Genomic DNA, 26979 nt, shown 5'->3' with positions numbered 1-26979 from the left:
TATCAGCTGAGCTGTCCTGGGAAACTGCAGCCCGGAATATTAATACCTTTCTCAGGTTTATCTCCACCCCATCTCACTCATTTGAAATCCCTGCGATCAGAGAAGAAAGTTAGTTTAATCCTCTGGTTCCTATCAGCCTAATTACACAGTTTCAATAGACAACGGGCAGGGCTCTCAATGAGGCCCGAGGACATAGGAACGCATTTGTGTTGGTGCTAATAATGATCTGTCTTTGTTTTATCATTTCGTGTTGTTGCTTCTCATTTTGGTTGCCTGAATTCTTAATGCCTTCGAGTGTCTCATGGAGATTGCTTCCTCTTGCTGCCAGGCCGGGACACAGTGGCAGACTTGCATATGAAAATACCCAGCCTGGTGCCTGCAGCTAACAAGCCAGCCGCCATTTAAATTTCAATCAGCCCCTCTGTTTGTGTATGAGCTTCTTGGATGGATGAAATTAGCAATTTTGAAAAATTGATTAAAATTGCTGGTTTCACGAAGCCTCAAAACACCAAAATCAATCTTAAAAAAAAAAATTCAAAGTCTCATGTCTGCACTGTGAGAGGCAGAGAATGTGGTTGGTGCAGAGGGACCCTAGCTGGTGGCCTAGGGACCATTCTTGACCACCCCTGTGTAACCCTCTGTTTGCATCTCTCTCTCTCTCTCTCTCTCTCTCTCTCTCTCTCTCTCTCTCTCTCTCTCTCTCTCTCTCTCTCTCTCTCTGTTTGTGGAATAAAGGGGCTTGACTGCACAAGGAGTTTGTAGAAAGCTCTTCTCTAGTCTTGGCATCATATAATTATGTGTTCTGAATCAGGTTTTTAAAAAAATAAATGGCTCTCTGCAGGTAGAACCTGCCTCCCGACGAGGGTAGGAATGTTGACAGCAGAGGTCACAGTGTTCCTATTTTAGTGCTGAACCAGGCCTCCGTTTATGGTTTACAGCCATTGCACCCCCCCCAGGAAGCCTATGAGAAAGTAAAACTGACCTCCATTTTCAGATGTAGAAGTGGAAGCTTATACCCAGCAGAGGGCTCTCTGAGGGCCTGCAGTGGCACTGTAGTGCCATGCCTGGTGAGTATATGTGGTGTCCTGGCTCTGACTGGAGGCATGCATATGTGAGCATCCTGGGCTCTCTGTCCTCTGTGAACTCCAAGCTATCATCTTGCAAAGCTGTGTTCAACTGCAGCAGAGATGAGTCAGAAGAGGGAAGTCGTCATGAAAGGCAGGGATGTCTTACGCACTCCACACCTCAGTGAACCGCTCAAGGGCACACACACCATGGTCCTGATCGTGGGCTATGCTCAGTGAAACTGTCCTTGGTGTTTGGCATAAGGAAAATAAAAGCGCTGCCCGCTGCTGGGAGCAGAAGTACAACCCTTTGCCCCTTCTTGTCACCTTCATGTGCCTTCGTGTGTCCCCAAGGAGAAGAATGAAGGCTGCTCGTTTCCGGGAACAGGGCAGCCTCTCTCCTTCTCCTTCAGTCTGGGTAATATGAGTGTCATAGCCATTTCTGTCTTTCACAGGTCCCTAAGGCACAGCTGCCAACAGTCCTTAATCACAAGAATCCCCACAGCTTCCTCTTCAAAAATTCTCTTTAGAAAACCATAGCCAGTTCCAGAAGCCCTGGCCCTCCCAGCATGCTGGAAGTACAAACTTGAGCAAGATCCTTACCCTTCGGTGTGTGGCCAGATGACTGGTGAACCACAGCAGAAGCTCTGTTCACAATTCTGTGCCGGAGTCAGTAGAGAAGGACAAAGGTCTGTGGAAGAGAGCGTGCTTTCCAGATCCAGAACTGGACACCAACTCTATCACCATGCCCATAGCTGTAGGAAGAGACTTTATAGGAAGGCACCACTAGAGGCGCATATGGATGTGGTAATGAAAGGGCTGGGAACTGCACCTCTAGCCATGCCCACTTTGGGCGTGGCTAGAGGCGTGTATGGAGGTGGTAATAAAAGACCGTGCAGAAGAGATGCATGCTCTCTTTTAGGCTTCAGGTTCTGTGGCGGAAAGCTGCTGAGTCACCTTGGTTGCCCGTTTTCTCTTGTAAATTACCTATACCCTCAACAAGTATGCTGTTTATTGTTACTGATTGGTGTCAGAATTTCAGAACCCAGCTCCAGACGCTGTGGGAGCAGCTGCTCCTCCTCAGCCGGAACACAGCTGGCTCCAGGCACACCAGCCCCTCTCTCTGGGCGAACCCATTCCAGGGCGCCCTGCCCTTCATAAAGAAAAGAGAACTCTCCTCCAGGCTCCCACCAGCTTCTCCAGGATTGGTCCTTTAGAGGTTTTTCTTCATCTGAATCTGACTTTACTTAAATCTTTGTTTTTCTGGCCACGTGTCTAATCTGTTAAAACCGTGGCTGTTCAAGCTGTAGCTTTTCGTCTCAAGATGGCAGGCTTAAGTTTACCACACTGGCCATGGAAGTCTCTGTTTGTTTCTAGCAAAACAGAGCCCACCTGAGAAAAATGCTGCTAACAAGAAGCCGTGCTTCTCTCTGTTCTTTTGTTTCTAAAATCCCTTTAAAGCTTTTGTCATTCTAAGTGGAAATTCAGTCTCACTCCTGACAACCACATGTAACATGTTGCCTTCCCTGCCAGCCGCCTGGGTCCTGTCATGCTGTCTGAACCCCCAAATAACACACAAGACACTATATTAGTTATGAATCTGTTGGCCGTTTGCTTGGTTTCTTACTGGCTAGCTCTGACTTAAGTATTTAACCCATAATTGTTAATCTAAGTATTTCTCTTACCGGAGAAAAGGGTCCGGACCTCTTACTCTGGCGGCCTACATTGTGTTGACTCTGTCTCTTTCCCAGAATCCTCCTCTACTCCTAGTCCCACCTATCTTGCTTCCCTATTGGCCAACAGTGCTTTATTCAACAACCAATAAGAGAGACAGATTTACAGAATGACATCTCCCATCACATAGCCGTGGGAAGTCATGTAAATCAGCAGGCCTTTGGTCTTCTCTGCTGTCAGACAAGGCCAGCATTCTGGTCCAGATAGTCTTGATGCAACCCCTGTGTTGTATAAGTGGGTCACCGGTGTGCAATACCTAGGACAGAGCAAGTGCTCACCCTACAGTGGCTTTTACTTCTAGCAGAGAAAACACAGGACATCCCAAGCCTCTTATGACAGCACCCTCAACTCAGGTATTCTATGCTCTGTAAGCTACCTTGTTCTGTATACCTCCAGGGCTCTCACAAATGGCAGAGAGAATGAACATGGCGATCAATCCACAGGAGCCATGCTGTGTTTTCTTTAAAACTCATAGGCAAGCATTGTGTACTCATTCCCATAGCCCCAGGGTAGACAACAGGTTAGAAGAAAACAGATCCTGTAAACTGACCTGGTTTGAAGGGAGACAATTCCTGTCAATCTCAGTATTGTGTCTACAGCACCACATAGGCTGAGCACCTGAGTTGGAGAGCCTCTTTATGTCTGCTAAGGAATGAAAGCCCACTTCACCTTTGCTCAAGCTTTAAGGGAGTGTCTAACTCTCAGGGCAAGGGCCAGGCATACCTGGCCTTAGGTGCCAAGTGCCACCTCTGGGCTTCCTTTGGCTCTGTTGACTTCATTCTTAGGCTGTCCCTACACAGGGGGCAGAAGCGGCCCCCTGCAGCTCTCGGTTTGCCCCTGTCAGATGAGCAGTCCCAGCCAGATGGCTTTGGATGAACCCTTGACTCAGAGTAATTTGTGGTTTCCCGAGCAAACATCTATTACCTGGGGACAGAGAGATTGATGGCTAAAACAGATGTACTTGACCACCGCAGGCAGGGAACAAGGTATGACGGTATGGATGGCCCTCCAGGAAGGAGGACCAGAGGCTGAGTGTAAAGCAACAAAAATCCAGCCCCGCAGGTCCTGGAAAAACTGAAGGTGTCTCCTCATCCCCCTTGACACTTCTCACTTTCAAATACCTTGCTTTCTAGGTGAAATGCTTTCAATTGTTGAAAACACAGTGACTGAACTAATGGGACAAATTTGAGTACTACGTTCATTTGAGGCCAGCCTCTCCAGAGTGGGCGTTGAGAAGAGATTTGGGGCAATGAGATATTACCTAGCAGTAGGCCCAGGAAGAGGGATGATTACCAGAAGAGGAGCCTTATGGCTGTGAGGGAGAAAGGCTGACCACAGGTGTGCTAGCAAGTGGATCTCTGCTGGGGGAATGTTGAATTCAGGCACACAGGACCCTCTTGGTGACAGAGAAGGGTATATTCAGAGGGACTCTCCAAAGGCAAACTACAGGCTTTACCCACCAGCTCTTGACTCTCTTTGGTTGAGGGCCACTTCCTGTGCTTTGCTCCTGCCCCGTAGAGGGAAGAATGATGGCACAGGGCTAGCTTTCTCTCTGATGGAAAGGTAGTGGTGTGTGGGGAAAGCATGGGTGTGCAGGGGCACTACCTACTCAGCTGCGACTGCTGTCTTTTGAAGAGGGTCAGGAGAGACTAGAGGGATGCTAGCAGCCTCTGTTAAACATAAAGATTGTACACTGGGACAGGGGATTGAGAGATAGCTAAGTTGGTAAAGCATTTGTCCCTCTGGGTTCAACCTAGTGCTTGCACATTAAAAGAAAACAGGGTTCAACCCATAGCACCCACATACAAAAAGCTGGGTACCACAGCACACATCTTTAATTTCAGCCCTGGAAAGGCAGAAATAGGAGGATCCCTGGAGCTCATTGTTCACCCACTCTAGCCAAAGCAGTGGGCTCCAGACTCAGTGAGAGACCTTGTCTCAACATATATAAATAAATAGTTTTTTTAAATGCAGCAAATGAAGAAGACACAGGGCATTGACTTCTGGCTTCCATGTGCACTTGCATATGTACACATATGGACATGTACACTCATGTGCCTCTATACACACACACACACACACACACACACACTGTGTTAAGAAAATATTCATGGTTTTTAGATACCTTAGTGACACTGTGATTATACAGGCTTATTCATTTTAGAAATCCTTTCTGAAGAATTTGGGAGTGAAATGTCATATTGTCTGCAATTTGCTTTAAAATGTTTCAGGAAAAATTTGATGAAGTCAGTAGTACAAAATGCTGTAGAGGTTGTTAAGTCTACATGACAGGATATGGGTGTTAATTATACCGTTTCTGCCTTTCAGTGGGTTTCAGAATGGTCACAATAAAAAGAGAAACCCAGGGAGAGACTAGGCCCTGTTTGTGTTTGGTGGGCGGGAAATGAGTGGTACTTTGCTTGGTGCTGAAGTTTAGAGCAATGATTGGGGCTCTTGCTGTGGCTTTAACCTTGAACTGAGGGTGTTATGTGACCTTCAGGAAATCACTAGTCCCCATTGTTTCTGCCTATATAAAAGGCAGAGCATTGTTCTGGGATCTGTCACACTTTGAGGTCCCGAGAGACACTGAACAGCCCACCTGAAGATTTGTGCATCTCCCAACTCATGGTCCTTCTGAAAGTCCCAGACAATGGCACATAGGACCCTGGAAGACACTCTAAGAGCGGCCCTAACCTCACTTGTCCCATGATTAAATGCAACACATGGCTACCAAACACAATGTAGAATTTTGTAAGCGGTTCAAGCCAATTCCAGCCAGCACTGGTGCTATGGTCTATTTAGTAAGAACACCAGGTTCACAGAAAACAACTGGTTTTTGTTGTTGCTGAGTGGGGTGTTCATAATGGCCTATTGCGATAAGCTTCTTAGTCATGTGGTTCAAGTCTTCTGTATCCCCGAGGACTTGGAACATGGCCCCGGCAGAGGTTAAGTTTTGCCATGTTTCTTTATGGTTGACTGCGGGTCAGTGGTTTTGACTGGGGAGAGGAGCCCACACAGGAAGGAAAAGTGTCCTGCAAATGAATATGTATCTTCACTGCACTGAGGATGTTTTTAATTTAAAAATGTATTATAAAAATAGGAAATAAGAAACACCACACACTGAAAATTAATCAGACCTAAAGCCAGCATCTCTGCAAACTTCCATGGTTCTTCCATATGTTCTGAGACTGCCACCCTGAAACTTTTCTATATCATGAATGCTAGATCGCATCCATCCGTTTAAATATTCTGTTGAGATAATCAGTCATTTCTCTGATAATTGAATATTAAACTAACTTTCATGCCTAGAGAAATCACACTGGGTCATGTTATTTTATACATTATGAGTATTGTTGTTTTGTTTCTGAGGTAGCTAGGGATCGAACCTAGGGCCTTGTACAAACTACATAAGTTCTCTACCTCTTAGTGGTATCCCCAGACTGGTTTTTATTTTTTATTTCAACACAAGGTCTCACTAACTTGGCCAGGCTTCCCTTCAACTTGTGATTTTCCTACCCTAGCCTTACTGGTCATTTTGCCACCAGGTCCTACTCTTTTTTTGCATATTGTTTAATTCAGTTTGATCATATTTTTGGTGTTTTTTGATATAACTTGACCTTCAGTTCTCTACTATATTATTTCTATAATATTACTGAATGTCCCTTTCTGAATTGGGATTCAGGTAAGTTTGCTGATCAAAAAATGGAAAGTGTTTTCTCTTTAATTTCTGAAAGTGTTTAATGGGTCTAATATTTGTTTATCTACCCAATTTTTAAAAACAGAATTTTCCAGTGAAACTGTAGTAACCAAGTAAGAAGGCTTATAGCTACAGGCTTAGTAGATGCAGGGTTATTCATGCTTTCTCTTTCTTCTCAAGTGGATTTTGGAAGTCTATGTCTTTCAAGAAATTGGTAGATTTGTACATGTCATCTGAGTTGTTGAACTTGTATAAAATCTCGTATGCAATTTTGTTATTGGTGTTCCATTACTTAAGGTCCCCAATGTGTGATATCCCTTTTTTGATCCTTGCTGTTAAGAAACTGTGTTTCCTTCGCTTCTGGGTCAATCTGTTCACCAGTTAGTATTAGTAGTTGAACTGTGTGTGTGTTCTCTTCCTTGGGTTTATTTTGCGTTTCCCGCCTTTCCTCATGGGGAGACACAAATGACTGATCTGGGTACTTTCTCCTTTCTAATTCAGAGTTGTGATTACTCATGACTACTTGTATTAGACACTTTCCGATTCTGTGATAAGACACCATGACCAAGGTAACTTGTAGAAGAAAGGATTTATTTGGGTTTATGTTTCCAGAGGGATAAGAGCCCATAATGATGGAATGGCAGCTGGAGCAGCAAGAAGCAGAGAGAGAGAGAGAGAGAGAGAGAGAGAGAGAGAGAGAGAGAGAGAGAGAGAGAGAGAGAGAGAGAGAGAGAGAGAGAGAACTGGAAACAGCAACAAGTCTTTAAACTCTCAAAGCCTGGTCTCAGGGACATATTTCCTACAGAAAGGCTGTATCTCCTAGACCTATACAAACAGTGCAACCAACTAGGAATCAAATAAGAGACATTTATCATTAAAACCACCACACTAATTATTGTTACTTACTACTGCAGTTTTATTGGAGTTGTTCCAGAAATGTCATATGTTATATTTTAGATTTTCACAGAGCTCAACATATTTAAAGATTTCCTTTGTAATCTGCTCTTACTGTTACTTTTTAAAGATCAATTTCCAGAGCACATAAGCAACATGACATGATTCTTTTCAGTGTTCTAAGTGTTTTGGTTACCTATTGTATGTGTCAGGTGTCATGTGTGAAGTACCAGACCCTTCAGTGACATTCATGGGAGCCAGCAAATATTTATGGTACAAATACTTCCACCATGGCCAAACTGAACACAGCATTGCTGATTACAATGGTAGCAAATCAAATGTACCAGTTTGTGAGTTGGTGTAAGCCAGCTCCAGCCAATATTGAGACTATGGCCTTCTGAGTGAGACTCTTAGACACACTTAAAATGATAGGTGTTTTGATATTGTTGGTTAAGTGTCTGTTTGGGTGAGCTTCTTGATGGTGTTCTTCAGGTTCTCTGTGTTCTCAGAAAGACTAGATCTCAGTGTTTGACCAATGGAAGAGAATAGCACTGACGTGGCAAACACAGCCTTGTACTTCTCTGTATTTTTCATTCTGTCTCTTTCAGTTTGACCAGAATTTTCTTGCATATTCTGAAGTTTCATTATGGGTTACATAAACACTCACACACATTTGGTCTTCCTGATGAACTGACCCTTTTCTCAGTGGGGTGTGTGTGTGTGTGTGTGTGTGTGTGTGTGTGTGTGCGTGCGTGTGAAATTCTATTTAACTTGAGGTTAAAATAGTCAATATAATTATATGTGGATATAACTAGTGTTTGTATAGTATATTTTATTCCATCTGACCTAGTTTCATTTCTGTCTCTATGATAAAATACTGTTGTTCTTTAACTTAGTCTCTATTATTATATTTTATCAATAAAGACTTGGGAGTGAGATGCTGGAGTGAAAACCTGCTAGCTCAGAGAGGCAGCTGCTCCCTCTACTCCATCATCCCAGAAAGAACTCTCTCCCACCATCTCAAACAAAAGAAACTCTCCCAACTGGATGTCACTCCCTTCTACTTCCTGTGTCTCCCTGCATCTTCCTGATTCCTCTTATTCTCTACTGTTTTTATTTCCTGCCAACTTGTTGTTTGTTCTGCCTCTTAATCTATGGCTGATTCTATTTACTCAGGTTTACAATATCCAAGTAATATTAAAGGTAAGTGCTAAGGCTGAGCCGCACCACAGCTAGAAGCAGGTTTTTCCAGTAAATACTGCAGTCTCAGTGTTCACCATGTAATCAAATATCCTGCAACAAAATACCCTGATAAAAAGCAACTTAGGAGAGAAAAAAATGTATTTTAGCTTGCAATTCCAGATGACATCAGGGAAGTCAGATAATAACATCCAAAACCAAGAGCAGAGAAAAATGAATGTATTCATGATTTATGCATTCTAGGATCTCCTGCCTAGGGAATGATGTCACCCACGGTGGCCTGTGTCTTTACACATCAGTTAATATGTAATCAAGAAGTCCTCCACAAATATGTCCATAAGCCAACATTATGGACAGTCCCTCATTGAGATCCTTTTCCTATGTGATTCTAGATTGTGACAAACTGACAATTAAAACTATCACATAATCTTTTATTTTGAGTACATCTATTTTTGTATTTAAAATAAATATTTTGTGACAGGTGTGGTTGCTCACACCTGTAATCCAAGGACCTGGGAGGCTGAGGTAGGAAGATTGCCTTGAATTTTGAGCTGGTCTCTGCTGCAAAGTAAGAGTTTTTCTCAAACAGTAAAAGCAAAGTATGTATTATATAGATAGCATATAATTGGGTCTTACTTTTTTGATCTTTTAAATTTAATCTTTAAACAATTAGCATTTAATTATTTGTGGGTTGTGTTCAAATACACTATTTTGCTACTTATTTTCTATTTTTATGTATACTTTCTTCTATTTTATTTCCTTATTTCATATTAATTTGATGTTTTTAAGATTTTGTTCCATAGTCTGAATAAGCTTAATAGCTATGCCTTTATATTTTCTGCCATTATGGATTGCTTCAGGATTTATTAACATATGCATATTTACTTTCTCCTAGTCTGCTTTCCACCAGTTTCTAGTTTTACAAGAATACAATTCCTTTCTTCCTGCTTGCCTTTTATGCTGTTATTGTCACATATGTTCCTAACTAAAACAAAAATTAAAATATTCAAATAAAAAAACTCTATTTGCAAATTAAGACCTCTGATACTCTTCATTCATCTCTCTAGCCTTGATTTCCATCTGATACTTCCCTTCTGTCAAAAGCGTTTTATTTCACCATCAATACGATGCAAGTTTCCTAGTGATAATGGATTTTCCCCACTTTTAATCAGTTGAAATTTTGCCTTTGTTTTTTTTGAAGAATATTATCACTGGTGTAAAATTCCAGATTGGCAGAGCTTTCTTTACACATTAGTGATACTGTTCCATTGTCATCTGGCTTGCATAGTTTGGGTTGAGTAGTCAGAACTGGTTTTCTTCAGTTATGTTCCCTGTGTGTGATGAGTTATCTTTTACACACTTTAGAGATGCTTCAGTTTTATTGCTGAACTTCATAAATTTTGTTATGAAATGCTTGGATGAGATTTTTCATTACCTTGTATTGAGGTGTGTTGTCATTTTAAATATGTCAACATGATTTTTTAAATATCTAGAAAATTTATAGCTATTACTTCATGTGATTCTTACAGAACACTGTGATATAACAGCAAATATGTATTTTAGTTTCATTTATAGATCCTGAAGTCCTTGCCATTTCCTAAATGACTAGACTAACAAGACTCTTGTTTGTTACAAAATGAAACTTAGACTTCTCCCCCTAGTCCCTAAAAGAGTGGTAAAGACACATCTTTCATGATTCATAGCAGGCCCCAACCATGGCTGAATTTATGTGAAAACCTTTAGACAACCACAGGATGAGGACTGCTTGTCCTGGGAGCCCATCATGTGATTAGAGGATCAGAACTTTCAGCTCTGTGCACTGACCTCCAGTAAGGAGATGAAACTAATGGTTGAGCTAATGATATAATCACACGTGCTCACAGCAGGGTTTAGGAAGTTTCTAGTTGGGTTTCTTACCAGTTTGGTTTTGTGTTAGTTACCTTGGTACTGTGACAAAACACCAAACAAGAGCAAAATGCTTATTTAGGCTCACAGCTGCTCACAGTTTAAGGGTACGTGCCATCATGATGGAAAAGACTTAGTGACAGGAGGTTGAGGAAGAAGTCACATCGCATCTTCAGTCAGGAAGCAGAAAGGGATGAATGTTGATGCTCATCTCACATTCTTCTTGTAATTTGATCCAATGCCCAAGCCAAAGGAATGATGCTACTCATATTTAGGAAGACTCTTTCAACTTCAGTTAGACCTCCCGAGGAATGGCCTCACAGACATTGCCCAAGGTCTGTGTTATGGGTGATCCTAGATCCTGTCAAGTCGATAATCAAGGTTACCCATCACAGATATGGAATAGTTAATGGGTTTGTGATTGGATCATAAGATCCTAACTTCATCCATGGGTTAATCCATTGCTAAAGTTTGCACTAAATGGGCTATTAGGAGGTAGGGCGTGGTTGGAATAAGAAAGTAGCCAGGGATGTATCTTTTATGGGGTAGCTTGCTTTGTCTCCCCTTTCTTTTCTCTCTTCTCTCCCTCTTTCTATACTTCTTGGCTGCCATAAGGTGACCATCTCTGCTGTCCTACACTTTCTCCACCACAGCCTTGCCTCACCACAGTCCCACAGTACCAAACCAACTAAGTAATTATGGAACCTCTGGTATTGTGAGCCCAAATAAACCTTCCTTTCTTCAAGTAGCTTAAGTCAGACATTTTGTTAAGGCAACAAAATATGACTATCACACTGGACTTGTAACTGACATGTCAGTGGAGAGGGCAGTGGTGGGTCAGGAACTCTCCACTTGTGGATATGATGCCACCACCAGGTAGGTGGTATCAGAATTAAACCATAGGACATTCGGCTGGTGTTTACTGGTTGTTAGTGAAGAGAGATGTCTTGTCTGGGCAAAGAAATGTTTTGTGTTGTATATGAAAGTGGAGAGAAAAACAGTTTCCCTTTTCTTTCAGAATAAAGGCCTGTTTAATGTTTTTCTACATGTCACTGGGGCTCTTTTAATCGATTGTCTTTAAGAAACTTTCTGTTCCTATTTCAATAGTATCTCTGTTCAATCTTACCTATGCTTTATTTGTGCCGTGTCTAATCTGCTTTTAAGCTTGTCTAGTATGTTTTTCATTTTGTAGATTGTAATTCTGGGCTCTAGAAGCTCCACCCACTCCCAGTCTTTTCTTTCTTTGGGATGCTTATAGTTTCCTCAAACCTTGAAAATATTTATAATAGCTGTTTTAAAGTCCTTGTATGCCAATTCCATCCCCTTCTGTGGTTTCTGGTTTGACTCTCTAGGTTTATTTGATTGAAATGCCCTGTGTTACATTTTCTTTAAAGTATTTTTGCATATTTTTATATCTTTCCTTGGGTGCCAGGCATTGAGTGTGGTGTCGCTGAGTGTCTGGGCTTGGTTTTCCTTCACAGGCTGAACTGTGTTGTGGGCGGCAACCAACTGGTTGATCCTCAAATGGCATCTGCTTTTGAATCTGTGTTATCTGTGTTCTATGTTTTTGTTTTTTGTTTTGTTTTGTTTTTGCTCTGAAGCACATTTTGCCTTTCCATGGTTTAGTTCTGCTACTGTGGGGTCTCTCAGAATATCCACAAGGACCCACAAGGGCTAGCTACTCTTTCAGTTGAAAAGTGTCAAATACCTCTTAATACTGCTAAGCACCAGTGTTGGTTCAACTTCAAGTTCTCTGGTAGTTGCTATCTCTGGAAGCCATTTCTCTCCTTGTTATAATGGGTCATTCCATTGATGGACTACCTCCCCACACACAATCAGCTCCAGGCTTAAAGAAAGACTGAGGGTCCTGATGCAGGCTTTAGGATACCGTTCTCAGCACAGCTTCTTTCTCTTTAGTCTTCTGTCTCAGACATCATAGCAGATATCCTTGTATACCATGTGGATTCTAATGACTGAGTGCATGTCATCAGACTCGGTAGCAAGTACCTTTGCCCAGTGAACCATCTCATTAGCCAGGCAAAGGGAAATTAGGATCACAGGTGGACTAAGCCAGCCAACTTTATGGAGACAGGCTCTCTTGATGGCCCAGGAAAACCCCAAGTAATATAAATGATCTTTAATGGAGGCGTAGGATGACATAGAGATAATTGCAGATGTGGCAGTGTGAGAGGAAAGTGGTTGGATCTCACTGGCTTAAGGGATAGAAAGTGGGAAATATGATCCAGGCAAAACAGAATCTTGGACAGGCAAGGAAATAGATTCTCCTCTAGCTTCTGGAAGAAATACAGCCCTGCTGTCTGTCATGCTTCATCTCAGCCCACCTAGACTCACTGTAGACCACTAACTTTGGATCTATACGGTAACACATTTGTGTCTAAGTGTGGCAGTAGTAAGAAGCCAAACCAGGTTGGAGAGATGATCTGGTCCCAGTTAATGTCATGACTGAAAGTAGACAACCATCACTGTGCTTTTGAAAAGAATCCAGTACTTCAGATTAATTGATCAAAGCTGAGGCACTGGGAATTTAGAAAATTTCCTAGGCATTCTAATGCGCACTCAAGGTTTAAAACCACTGACCTTATCCAATCCTTCTAATTTACAGCTGAGGGGCTTGGGGTGTAGCTCAATGATAGGGTGATTTTCTAGTATGTACAAGGTCCTGAGTTCAATCCCCAGAACAGGAAGATAGGAAAGAAGGAAGGAAAGGGGAGGGAGGGAGGAGAAGGGAGGGAAGAAAGGAAAGAAGGAAGGAAGGAAGGATGGAGAGAAATAAAGAACAAGTTTATAAACCATTTTGCAGTGGAGGTCATCAGGGTGAAGGATGGTTAGAGGAAAATGCAGGTGAGCCAGTACGTTCTCAAGCCTAGCAAAACTAGGACTTCCATGTGTGCGTTTTCAGAGGTAGCCTCTTGACACCCAGATGTTTACAGATGTGTCAGGTCTGCAGAGGACTGGGATGCAAGCTGCCCAGCCTTGGAACATAGTAGCTAAAGCCAGCCATTAGCTACTCTAAACGGACTCCTGGATTCCCCACACGGCTTCCATCAGCCTTATTGCCCAGAAGTGCCACTTATTGACCAGGGTGAAATATTGATTGGTTTTGGTCATGGCGATGGGAATTCTGGTTGCTTACAGACCTCAGCACTCATGGGAAACCCAGAGAATATCCTGTCAATGCCCATATCAGCTCACCCCATGGTTTACGAAGGCTGACTCCTCACTGGGTTTCAACCAGTTCAGTCACCTTTTAAAGTAGTGCTTTCCTAGAACCAGCAAACTTTGCCCAAGTTTTGATATCAGAAGCATTCCAGGATGCATCAATTTATGCTGAAAATTTCAGGCATTTGGGACTTGTTTTGGCTAGGAATTATTTGAAGACGTGCTCTTTCCTCTTCCCCTCCTTTCCTGTGTCTTCTAAAGCAAACCTTAGAGAGAGGAGACCACACCTGAGCAGGGAATGCCCTGCCAGTGAAGAAGGTGCTGCTTAGTATGGATCAGTACCCTCCCCTGGGCTCTTCCAGTCTTGCAATTTTTCTCATTCCACAGCGCCCTCGTGGTCCTTGCTTGCTGTCCTGTTGGGATTCCATGTGATAAAGCCTGTACCTCTGCGCGGGAAGAAGAGCCTCTCCATTCTTCCTTCCATGCCACCCTACTTCCACCCATTTGCTTTGAGAGTCCCAAGCCAAACACTTTTGGGTGCTGAGGGACAAAGGCACAGATTAACCCTTGTAGAGTGTGTGTAGTTGTCCTATATGTTTGACAAAAAGAATGAAATAGAGAAAGAGAAAGGGAGAAAGAGAAACAAGAAAGAGAGAAAAAAGAGAAAGGAAGAAAGAGAAAGAAAGATAGAAAAAGCAGCAAATACCTCCATTCATACCTTCATTTTATAGAAGGGACACAGAGAAATTAGGTAAGTTTCATGGAACACACACAAATTACATATCAGACCTGGGATGTGTGCCCAATAGTCTAGAATCTTATTTTCACCCTACCATTGAGGACCAGGTCTGCATTTGCCTAGGTAAGGTGGCCTCTGCAGTGCCCCGTGTCTTCCGATTAGTGATGCTGACCTTAAGGCGGCATCTGCTGGGTGTCACTTTTGAAGGTTATCACTGTAGTGTTTTGTTTTTAAAAAAGCATTTACAATAATAAGTCTGTTGGGATAGATGCTGTGATATCATTCATATATCTCACTTTGACCCACTGGTCTTAAACTCCACAGATCACCCTGTCTGGGATAATGATCACTTCACCATCACAGTGGTGAATCTCTTCCCTGTATTGATTGCAATTCTACTCTAAGGATGAGCTGCCCTGTTTGTTTCTAACCATGACTTTTTATTTTATCCTATGAGTTACAATTTGATACTCTCAGTATGTATTTTGTTGTTCAAACTGTGCCAGCATTGGCCTTAGGGGGACTCCTTCATGGGGTTTCCTCTAGCCTTCTGCAGATAGAACATCAGTGACAGGATCAGTTGAGACCTGAAGCCTAGAGCAGATGGTGGGAGCTTGTGGCAGGAAGTGCTTCTGAACAGAGGCTGAAGAGCAAAACAGGCCGGTGAGGGAGCAGGGAGCAGCCTGGTAGACAGAGCCTTGTTCCTGGTATCCTGACTCCTGACCATAAGATGGTGGGTTCCAGGATCGGATCAGTCAGGGGCCAGGGAGTTTTGTTTCCTCCCCAGAAGCTGAGGAGAGAGGAGACTCTGAGGCAGTCTCTCCAGGAAGTCCAGTATAGCTTTGCATTCTTTCTTTTTGGTCCATCTAATAAAAGGGGTACCTGCCCTAGGCTAGCACTCCAGCCTGGCTCAGTAGGGACCACCAGTTCTCTTCTGCCTCAGATACATGGTACATCTGGGGCAGGTGTGAGCGATTCCTGATCACATCCCTGTGTGATCAGGGTGACAAGTTACTCTGGGCCACCTGGATAAGTGTTAGGAAGTTAGCAGCAGAGCTCAGGAAACACATATAGGGCTGGAGCTGATGGCATATCCCACGAGAATGATGCATTATATTAATAGACACCCTGTAGGTGGAACACGGAGCTAACAGGCCTATATACAAGGACAGCCTATAGTACTTTGCCCGACATCCAAACTTTTTCAACATTAAGTAAGCCCAGGCTGTACAGGGACATAAGTTCACTTGACGGAGAAACATTTCTTCATTTTTTTTAAATCCTGAAAGCACTGGGTGGGAGTTGAGGGGGGATAGACTAGAGGCTGTGAAGTCTGCCAGGCCTTTCTAGCCTACAAGGGACATTCTTTCCTAATCCAGATGATGTTTGAGTCAGAGTAAGGTTAGGATCTTCACAGATGCAGCATACACCACTGAAAATATCACAAGACAGGAACACATGTAGCACAGCTAAAGTTCCATGCGTCGTTGCACGTCTCGGCCTGCTCCAGTGTGCTCAGAGTGCTCACACTCACCCACAGCTGGGTAGAATCAGCCCACACAAGGCCCATCTAAGAAGGCATTGGACAGCCCGTGTCACACACTGGACACCTTACCCCCTAACCCAGTACCATGGAGTACAAGTTGTTTTCCACTGTAATCATATAGTTGGTTAGTAGAGTGTCACTTCTCAAATGTCAACAGCCTAGATCTCATTTTACAATCTGCATCTGTTTCTCCTGGCCATGTCACTTTCATGCCATGGTAAAACTGAAAGTCCTAAGTGACTGTTCTACCTTGGGGACCATCTGTGTGCTTCTGTATGTTTAATCCTTGCAGGTGGGCAAGACAGGGTTTGGGCCACAGTCCTAGATGCTGTTACTAGGCCTAGGCCAGGGGCCTGAAGAAAAGACACTTTCCCCTCCTGAGCCCTGCCTGTCTCCTGGTGCCACTCAGCCTTAGAAGTGTGTTCCCCACATCAGTACCTCTGCCTGATGTACTGTGATCTCATGGGGCATGGACAGTGATAGCTCCAACCAGTAGCTAGGCAGAGCAGCATAAGGGTGCCAGTGCTCACATGTGCACCTGTGCGTGTTTGCAGTGAGGCTGGCCTGCAGTGTGGGGCTAGCCAGGGTGCTTGGCTGGACCTCACTCTTTTCTGGCTTTGGCTTCACAGATCCTTTCCTGACAGGCCTAGGGAGGCCACAGCACACAGATGGCCATCTGTCTGGCACTTTCCACATGGCCCAGTGCAGCTCCCAGCTGCTCCTCTCCCACCCCTTTCTGCTTCAGTGGCTCCATGGACTCTGCAAAGGAATGACAGCAGGCCAGAGAGGCAATATGGGGTGGGACACTGGGAAACATAAGACACAGAGCTGGCCACCTCATCCTAAATCAGTAATCTATTTAAGAGAACTCCTGTCTGTATGTCCCAGTGCTGAGGACTTCAGGACATCAGGACAGGGCCAAGAATGGGAGGGCTGGACACTACCCCCAGTGGGAGAATTCCATGCATGAGACAACCTCCAGGAGACAGGCAGGGACATAGTTCAATTTTTCTATCCATGCACCCATAAATTCATGCATGCAACCATCTATCTAACTGTCCACCCATCCCACAAACTTTATTGGTATTTATGGCATGTTAGAATTTACCATAAGGCCTAGCAAGGGCACTAAGATGAATAAGAATCATTAGCCTTGGTTGGTACCAAATTACTTCTGCAGTATAAAAGCTGCAGGGCAGTTCCTTTAAGCACTCTGTAATGACCCCATCCCCTGTAGAGTTTCTGAGGAAGGTGATACATATAGAAATGGGCTATAGCAGGGCTCAAGGTTTGCTGTCTATATTCTCTATGCCCTGGTGGAGTTGCCTGATTTAGCAAACACAATTTAGCGAACATAACATGTTGAGGATAAGGATGACCTATTGCAGTGTTGGGAAAATACTTATACAAATAAAACAGGGTGAAAGAGGAATAATGGAACAAGAATGGTTGAGTGGAGTGGAGACTGGGAGGGCATGGTAAAGGAAAGAACATGGTGAGGGATAAGCAATAGTTAAAAAAAACTCTTGGAAAAGCCATATGGAAAACTACTGCTCTAGAAGCTTCCTAAAATATATATTTACATATACATGCACATATACATATATTTTATTATACAAAAGGAGTTGAAATAGAATTACACTGAAAGAGGGGTAAGTACAATCCCTCTCTCAGATACCATAGTCTATGAGTAATAAAATGCTCAGTGCCAGATTTAGGCTTCCTCTTTTTGAGTTGTGGAACAGTGGGGTCTCATAGAACCTCCAAAAATTTAGGCTATTGCCATTGCTCTTAGCTACTCTTCAAAACTTGATTCTAAGACCCTGTTGCTAAAAAACGTCACACACTTGAGTCGTAAGGTATGGAGAAACCAAGGTCATATGGACCAGGAGATTTTATCCCTGCTGTGTAGCTTTCATAATAATATGAGATTCCATGCATGCTACTGAGGAGAAATGTAATAAACAACCTTACCCAGCTGTAAATCCTATGAGATGCAATGATGTCTGGTCTGGCAAGATAAGCCCACTGGTGCAATAGTGCCACCAATGTTATGGGAATAACCAATTACTTTCTGATTGGATCTTTTTTTCCCCTACTCTACAAGACAGAACTAATGTCTGGTGTTCTAGTTTGTTTTCTGTGGCTGTGATAAAACACTGGGAGAGGAAAGGGTTTGTTTGGCTAACAAGTTATAATGCACTATTGAGTGGAGCCAAGGCAGGAACCTGAGGGCAGGAACTGTAGCAGAGACTATAGAGAAGTGCCTCTTACTGGCTTGTTTACCCTGGCTTACTCAGTTATCTTTATTTTACAGCCCAGGTCCACCTGCCGAAGGATGGCACTGCCCACAGGAGGCAAGGTCATCCTAAATCAATCATCAATTGAGAAAATGTCCCAACAGACATTTCTACAGGGTGATCTGATGGAGGCAATTCATCAGTTGGAATTCCCGTTTCCTTGGTGTGTCTAGGTTTATACCAAGTTGACAAAAACTAACTGTGATTTCCAGTACCATTAACTGGCCCAAAAATGCTGACTGCCTAGGTCATAGGCCCTAGGGAAAAAACCTAATAACATTCTGCTAAATGGACATAGTAATAAACTGACCCCTAAATTCTTATATTCACATCCATAGATGAGTGCATCTCTTAATCCTCATGAGAGAAGTTTCTTAGCCAAGGGCAATTAATACAGAGACCACCCAACTGATCAATATCTGGTGAATAAGAGATGGTAGAGTATTCAGCTCTAAAAGGGACATCGGTGTCTCACCCCAAGGCTCAGGGATCATCAACAGATAAGCGGAAAAATAGTAAGGATGGAGAGGGGGGTAGATGCCTGCAGTAAATGGCATTTATCTAACATGGCACCACCATTGCACATATGAACTCACAGCCACCGGGGCTGTATGCCTATGACCTGCACAAGATCAAGCCAGTCCCATGTGGATTAGAGTGGGGGATTGGAGACTCATGATATCCTACCCCTACCTGAAGTGCTTTGGCAATTGATGTCCACTGAGGGAGGGAGAATCGGTTTTCTTCAGGGGTGTGATCCGAGAGGCTTCCCATGCTCCAGTCGACCGCCCTATGCATATGCACACACAGGTACTAAGTGGACTCAGTGCGCTTAAAGGGGGGAAAAAAAGCTGAGAGGGAAAAGTGGTGGGAGAGGGGGCAAAAATGGGAAGAAAGGAACTTAAGGGTGGATTTGATCAAACATTAGATGTGTAAAATTCCCAAACAATAGCTGGGCAGTGATAGCACACGCCTTTAATCCCAGCACTAGGGAGGCAGAGACAAGCAGATTTTTGTGAGTTCGAGGCCAGCCTGGTCTACAAAGCAAGTCCCAGGGCATCCAGGGCTGTTATACAGAGAAGCCTTGTACCGAACAAAACAAAACACACACACACACACACACACACACACACACACACACACACACACACACAAATCCAAGCAATAACAACAAGCAAAAGTTGACAATGTCAACAAAATAATCTTAAAAAAATAACAACTAGAAGTTATTGGTTCTTTCCCTGGAGTGAGAACTAAACTGGACTCCCCATGAACTGCGTAGCCTTCTTCAGCGCTAGACTCATGGGCGGCAGTTCTCCTCTCAGCTACGTCAGCACCGTGAAAGCCAGAAAAGGGGTGGGGTGGGAATTGGGAACCTGCCATTTCCTTGTGAGCACATCTGTCTGTTTCATGCCGAACCCCTGCTCAGTGTCTTGTGCTAGGCAGCCAGGCACCTCCAGAGTCTTCAGTTAAGAGCTGATGATCAGGGAGTCAGACCTCTCCCCAGGGTCCTGGGTCCCTCTCACCTCACAGAACAGTTCGGTCAAGACCAACCATTACTCACCATTGCATGGAGGACCAGAAGGGGGATGCCCAGCGTCACGACGACCCTCTTTCAAAGGGGTCTCCAATGCTTTCCCATTTTAGTTCTTCCCCTACTTCTATCTGAATCTAGAAAAGACTTCAGCGAAGGGGTGGAGGGCAGCAAGGGATGAGCTTTGCAGAAACCCCTTGGTACCCTGTGCTGCCACAAAAGCCTCTTGTCACCTGTTTTCCTGCCCTGTGCTTCCTGGGAGACATGCTTTCTCGGCACGCACAGTGTACCCTGAGTGGGGAGAGGGTTATTATGGGAATTCCCACCCCCCCAAATTCTGGTCAAAAAGGTCTCAGGGAAGGTTGGGGCCTTTGTCCAAAACACTAGTGGTGTGCTTTCAGAATCATGTCTAGAACCAGAGCATAGAAAATTTCATGTAGTGACAGTCTGATTAGTTACATGGAAGGATACAGAAGATCACGAAACAGGAATCCATATTAACCAAAGATACAGCAAGAGAAGCCCAGCTGAAGGAAATGAAAACAGTCCTCCTACGGGAATTTCTTGAGCTGCCGGAGCATGCCTCTCAAATTTCAGACACTAAAACATTGACGCAAACAAACAAACAAAACTGGATGTGCAGGCAACCTCAAGGGTCTGACAGAAATCTCAATGAGGTCTCTGCCTGCTTTGGTTTGTTAAGGAAAAAAATGTGGCTAACACTACTATCTGAGAAAAAAATTTCCCCACAGCCTGTGTGCCTGTCACCTATTGTTCCTCTGGAAAATGTCTCCTCTTTAAGCGCCTGCATATTGGCGATCGTTAGGAGGAAAGAGCGCAGCCGAGTTTCCTTTATTTATTTATGTCCCTCTGGCTGCATTCTGATGAAACACAGCATCTGGCTTCTTGGAAAGATGGCTGGGTGGAGAATTGGGGCCCCAGCTCCACATGCAGAGAGCACAGGCTGGGTCTCAGAGTACATTACGGTTCTGACTTCCCTGAAGTGGGTGCTACAGTGACATCTCTCAGTGTCCCCCTGAGGACGTTCTCCTCATGGTGTTCAGGTCAGCCCCCTCCACCTCCCAGTTCCCTGTCTCCCTGGGCAGACTATTTGTGAGGCTGGGTATCAGGACTGAGAGCCTTGTTCACACTGGTGGGGGTGGCAATAGAGGCAGCAGGGGGCATACTGGTATCAATCCAAAAGGCAAGATGGTGGCCAGACGGGTGTGGGTTCTAGAAACATCTCCTCTGAAAGAGGCTTCTGCAGCTCAGGGTTAGTTTGCTTGGAGAAGTAGGTGTGTGTGTGTGGTGGGGGGGTCTTGATGAATGCAGTCTCATTCCTATCCTGTCTTTTCATCTAAATGTTGCCAAGGGTGATGGCAGGTGGAGAGGTGCTGCGTCCAAAAAGGGAAATTCCATGCTGAGAATGGAGAAAAGGGACTTCTTTCTACTCTCAGATGGTGTCATTAACATCACAGTTGGTATGGTGGCTCTGAAATGCAGCAAGTTTCTGTCTGTCTGGGGACAGGTACAGGGTAGAGGAAAAGAGTGTCACTTACTTTGCAGTCACTGAATGTGTGTCAGGGACTGAGGGCTGGCCAATACTTGGTGTGCCTGAGCTCTTATCAACTGGGGTGGATGACCAACATCTGAACAAAAGAGAAGCACCCAGGGTTCTCCACTCTGGGCTGGCAATAAAACTCCAACATGGATGCCAGTAAGTGATCCTGTGTGACTCGAGACAAGAGCTGTATTAGGAGAGTACAAGGCAGGGACAGGCGTATAGCTTCTCTCTGGTTGTACAAACCCAGGCACCAAGATCTCACCTTATGGGAAGGTGAGGAGACACCAAGGAGAAGCAGCCGGGTCTGGCTCAGCTGGTGGCACTCCATCCAGCTCTGACTAGAACTGATATGGAAGGATAAAGGTTGGGCAGGGTGGGCACCACAGGCTGATGTGTATCTTCTCTCTTGGCACAGGTGTCTATCCCAGGCCTGGTGGCAAGGTACAAGTACGTATGTGTCTAAGAGTGTGAGGCCTTGAGGTCCCAGATCTGCCTCTGGTGGTTGGAGAGAAGCAGAACAGAACAGAAGTGGTGAAACATAGTCTGTGTACTGCTGAGAGCACCTGTTCTGCCCTTTCCTCACAGACAGTGGGTGGGGAGGAGGAAGTCACCAAGTCCCAGGAAGTACCGATGCAAGAGCAAGAGGTTCCATGCAATCCCTGTGAAGATTTCAAACACACTTCATTTAACTATAGAGAGTAGCCCCCCAAAAAAGGTCACATGAAAGCACAAAGAGCTCCAAATTGCTTACACAAGGCTGATCAGAAAGAGCAGTGCTGGAGGCATCACAATATCTGATCTCCAACTACACTACAGAGCCACAGTAACAAAACCGGCACAGTACTAGCTCAACCCCAGAAACACAGACCAATGGAGCAGAACTAAGGCCCCAGAAAAAAAGAAGCCCACACAGATACAGACATCTAGTTTTTTTCAAAGGGGATAAAGTGTACATTAGGGAAAAGACAGCCTTGTTAAGAAATGATGTTGGGAAAAGGTGGATAGATACATGTAGAAGACTGAAACTAGATCCATAACTCTTACAATATATGCAAAACAACTTCTAATGGATGTAAAGGGTTGGGCTGTAGATCAGTGGTAGAATGTTTGCCTAGCATGTGCAAGGCTCTGGTTCAATCTCCAAATGCTGCAAGAAGAAAGAAGAAGAGGAAGAAGAGGAAGAGGAAGAGGAAGGAGTTGGAGGAGGAGGAGGGGAAGGAGGAAGAGGAAGGAGGAGGAGGAGGAGGAGGAGGAGAAGAAGAAGAAGAAGAAGAAGAAGAAGAAGAAGAAGAAGAAGAAGAAGAAAGAAGACAGCTAAGATCTTAATGCATGACTTGAAACTTTAAAACCTTAAAAGGAAACACTTCAAGATGCACAGACAATGACTCTCTAAATAGAACTCCAATGGTGCAGTAAATAACAGCAAGAATTGACAAATGGGCTAATTAAAACCATTCCCACCAGCCTTGTATTAAGGTTCCCTTTTCAGTGTATACTCACCAACATTTGTTTCCATTTCTTTTCCTTAGTGATAACCAATCCAACAGAGCTGAGAGGGAATCCCAATGCAGTTTTGACTTACATTTCCCTGATGGCTAAAGATGTTGAGTACTTTTTTGAACATATAGTTTTTGTGTACTTATTAACCATTCTGTACTCCAGTCTTGATAGGGAGGTTCCTCAAAAACAAAAACAAACAAATGAGTCAAACTACTTGGAAATGTCACAGCTTTTCTTCTCTGCAGGCTGTTTGTCTTGGGCCCATGAAGAATGGTGATTATGGACCAGGAAGAGTGAGTGAAACAAGGATTATTGAACAAGAGGGTAAGTTCTCGATGCCTGATGGGGGTTGCTCAGTGGGTTGCCAGTGAAGATGCTGTTTCAGGGTTTTGTTTTGTTTTTTATAGGCTTAGGTGGGTTCTTATTGGCTGGTGTGTGTATATGCAAAGTGGATGAAAAATAAGGACCAAAAACAAGTGAATGAGTAGAGCGCCTGCTCAAACTGAGGAGAGTTCAGTTAGGACCATTGCTTTGCCCTCAGCTCCTTTGATGCTACCAAGGAAGCTGAGGAGAAGAAAAGAAGAAAATAGTTTATACCCCTTCTTCTGATCACAGTTGGGGGTATTCCTATGTCCAGCAGAACTGTCATGTGGTCATATGGTCCTGCAATACTGCTCCTGGGAAAACACCCAAAGGACTCTCAAGTCACTATGCTATAGAGACACCTACATATCCATGCTATTGTGACACTAGTCACAGCAGCCACATCGTACAATTAGCCTTAGGTACCTATCAATGGATGAATGGTAAAGCCAATGAGGTCATTTGTCAAGAAATGCATGGCTTATCCTGTCCAGAGAATGAAGCCAGATTCTAAATTAAAGTATTACATATTTTCTCTCATGTGTGGAATTTAGGGGGGATTAATGAACATGAGAATAAAGTGGGGATACCAGGGATATGATGGGAGGGGACGGGCAGGGTAAGAAAGGGTTCTAGAGGTGGAGAGAAACACATTACTTTATATGATTAATATATGCTAATAATTAAAAGAAATGTTCCAACCCCAGCTTCTGCTCTTGGTCGATCCAAGCTCTTATAAATCTTGATCTGTCTGCAGTGGAAGTTCCCAAATTGGCACTCTATGTTCCTCCCTTTCATCATCATCATCATTGTTGCTGCACTGGGAGTTGAGTCTGGTACATGTTTGTCAAACATTCTTTCTCTGAGCTAACACGCCCTCAGAAGTTCTCACTATGTGGCCCAGGCTAGCCTTAAACTCCTAATTCTCTGCTTCTACCTCTAAAATGCTAGAATGCTGGGTGTACACCACCATGACCAGTATTATTTCCTTTTTCAGTGTCCCTCACACTTCACAGAGTTAGGCCCAAATAATTTGGCCAACATTTATGCCTCAGCAACCTGCTAGCCTGTTGAAAAAGCAATACACACAGACTGAAAGAAAACAGTAAGAATTTAATTTACATTCCATTTACATTATAGACAAGCAAGTGACTTGTTTACTTATGCTTTTTGTTTTATTTTTTATTGGTTTGTTGTGGGTGGTGGTGCTGGTGGTGGTGTGTGTGTGTGTGTGTGTGTGTGTGTGTGTGTGTGTGAGTGTGTGGTCAGTGTGTGGAGGCCAAAGGCAACCTGAAGAGTTATGCTCCTTCCATTCTTGCTCCATCTGCCTTCTTGTACAACACATGGCCACCTGCCCAGAAATTGCACTACCCACCATGGGCTGGGCCCTCCACATCAGCCATTTAATTAAGAAGATGCTCTATAGAGCTGTCTACAGGCCAATATGATGGAGACACTTTCTCAGCTGAGGTTACCTCTTCCCAAATGACTCTAGCTTGTGCCAACGTTGACAGAAAACTAAGCAGCAATCAGAGCAACCAGGGAAAATGTCTTAAAGTTGTGACATCTTCAAAGATCTATAGTAGGATCTACAGGTATCATGAAGTCCCTTGAGTTAGTAGTTGTGTACTTTTCAACCCATGTCCAGTTGCTGGGTTCCTTTAAAACATCCCTCAGCACCCCTGAATTTGTTGTGACCATCTGGGACACATCAATCCCGAGTTGAGTCCCATGAGCCCAATTCCACTAATCATTGCTTTACACAGAAGCAGGGCTGATGGGATATGGAGAGAAGTCTCTGGTTGGATTACTGAGAAACATTTTCTTCATGTGATGGAAGTTCTGGTCCTGGTGGCTGTAGAGTTTGTAAAGGAACCAGCCAAGGTAACAACCCTGGTCTGCAGAGGGAGAAATGTAGGGTAGCTGGCTTTATTGACATGCTTGAGTGCCGAGTCCTGGAAATACCCATCCTCCTAATGTGCGAGCTGATGCCTTTCCAGAAATTTCAAGCTTTGGAAAGCTGGATTTCCTGTTGACCTGCACTCACAAGTCTCCTTCCGGGTATTCCAACAAAGTGCATTTAGGAAACAATTCCTTTTATTCAGAGTCTCCAAGGAAGCTCGTGATTCTTGGCTCGCCCCGGATCAGTGCGGTTTGCCAAATTCCCTTCTTTGAGGAAACCTTTTTTTTCCATAGAACCCAATTATATCTCACAGAACACATGTGTGCCAAAAAACACACTTCTGAAAAGCTGCCTTACACCCTGCCTCATGGCTCTCAGCCCCCACCAGCCTGCAGAAGCCTGTGCACACAGACTCCCACCTCAAAGCACAGAGCCCACATGTGTTTCTGCTCAGTGGGGGAGACTAAATGGAGCCAGATGTACCTGGGCAGCCCACAGCAGAAGCAATGATTTAACATCCTAGGTATGTGGGGATTAGTTTGCCCGAGAGCTCCTATGGAGGGGAGGGCCTCTCTGACTGCTCTGCTAATGGATTCAGCAGAAATGCCGCACAGGCTGGACACAGCATGTAATGTGTTGTGATATGTCATGCAGTGTGCATAACATGTTCTGTCCATGACTATACTGGTGTGCTTGAGTGCAGCAACCATGAAAACTGTGCATGTGACAGCTGTGCCCATGATGGCCATGCTGTGACTGATACATTTTCGATGACTCTGTCAGTGACAGCTGTATGTTGTTCTGGTGACAACTGTTATTGTCTTTCATGGCTCCTGGGACAGGACCTGCTTTCATTGCTGTTCTCCACTGAGGAAACCTCTGGGGAGTACACAGCCTGTCTTGTTCTTCCTCAGCCACAGCCTTAGGTTCCCTGGCCCAGGTGGATTTTTTACTGCATGACCGGAGCCATTTACTGCATGACTGGGGCCATCCCTCCCACACTGGGACTCAGAGACCACTCAATATGTAATTTTCAAAAGGCATCCTTTGGGATCCTTTGGTGTTTGGAATGTACCTGAGCTAGGCTTGTGTAGGGGTGAGGAGGGACAAGGTCCCTGTCCAAAATCTGACCAGACTAGCTCTTGCTTATCCCTCCTTTCCAGGGAAAGGGGCTAAACTGCTGACTGGCAGTCCTGTATTTTACTGCAGATGAAGCCTTCTCTCTGGATGTTCTAGAATCCCTGAAGAGTTGTGGGCTAGTGGAGGGGGTTGATACAGTCCAGAGTCAGTCATTTTTTCTTCCCTATTGGTTTCTCCTGGTGTGACCCAGGAGAAAGTGGCCTGCTCAGTGTATCTGCAAGGAAGTCAGGCAGACACACAAAGCATGCTTCTCCAACTGTGGGTCTGTGTCGAGGAAGCAGGAGGCAGACGAGAGGGAAGTGCAACCTTGGAGGCAGCCTGTGCTTTATTTGCTCAACGGTGGTCAAAGACCAATGCTGTCCACCCATGCTGGGCTGGGCAACTTCACCTGAGAAGCTTCACTCTTACTCTCAGGGCTACCTAATCTGGGTCTCGGGTGCCTAACGGCATGGATTGGCGTGAGGTGTCCTGAGGCTGTGACAGGGAACTTTGGAGTTTTATCAGCTTGGATGCTGTAACAGTGCCACCAAAGGAGGTGTGGGTGGGCGACTGTTAACACACACACACACACACACACACACACACACCCTTGTTTCATCATCACCACCATGGGGGAGCCCAATATTACAAGACCAAAGTATTGGTGAAGTCGGTTTCTTCTGAAGCCTTTGTCCTGGGCTTCTGCCTCTCTCTTTCTATAGTCTGTCTGTCTGTCT

The 26979-nt window shown here is 44.3% G+C and overlaps 1 long non-coding RNA gene across 1 annotated transcript in view; it reads left to right on the top strand.

The window, feature by feature from the left end:
• The window catches only part of LOC110343749, a 115734-nt gene that overhangs the window by 66877 nt on the left and 21878 nt on the right, over nucleotides 1-26979 (top strand). The window contains exon 3 of the long non-coding RNA XR_005877948.1: nucleotides 23103-23181. This is a non-coding gene — a long non-coding RNA (uncharacterized LOC110343749). The remainder of the gene's footprint in view (nucleotides 1-23102; nucleotides 23182-26979) is intronic.

Source organism: Mesocricetus auratus, unplaced genomic scaffold, assembly GCF_017639785.1.
Source record: "Mesocricetus auratus isolate SY011 unplaced genomic scaffold, BCM_Maur_2.0 Super-Scaffold_100006, whole genome shotgun sequence".
In the NCBI taxonomy this organism is placed as follows: Eukaryota; Metazoa; Chordata; class Mammalia; order Rodentia; family Cricetidae; genus Mesocricetus; species Mesocricetus auratus.
Note: the sequence above shows the minus strand (reverse complement) of the source record. Positions and strands in the feature narration are given on the sequence as shown.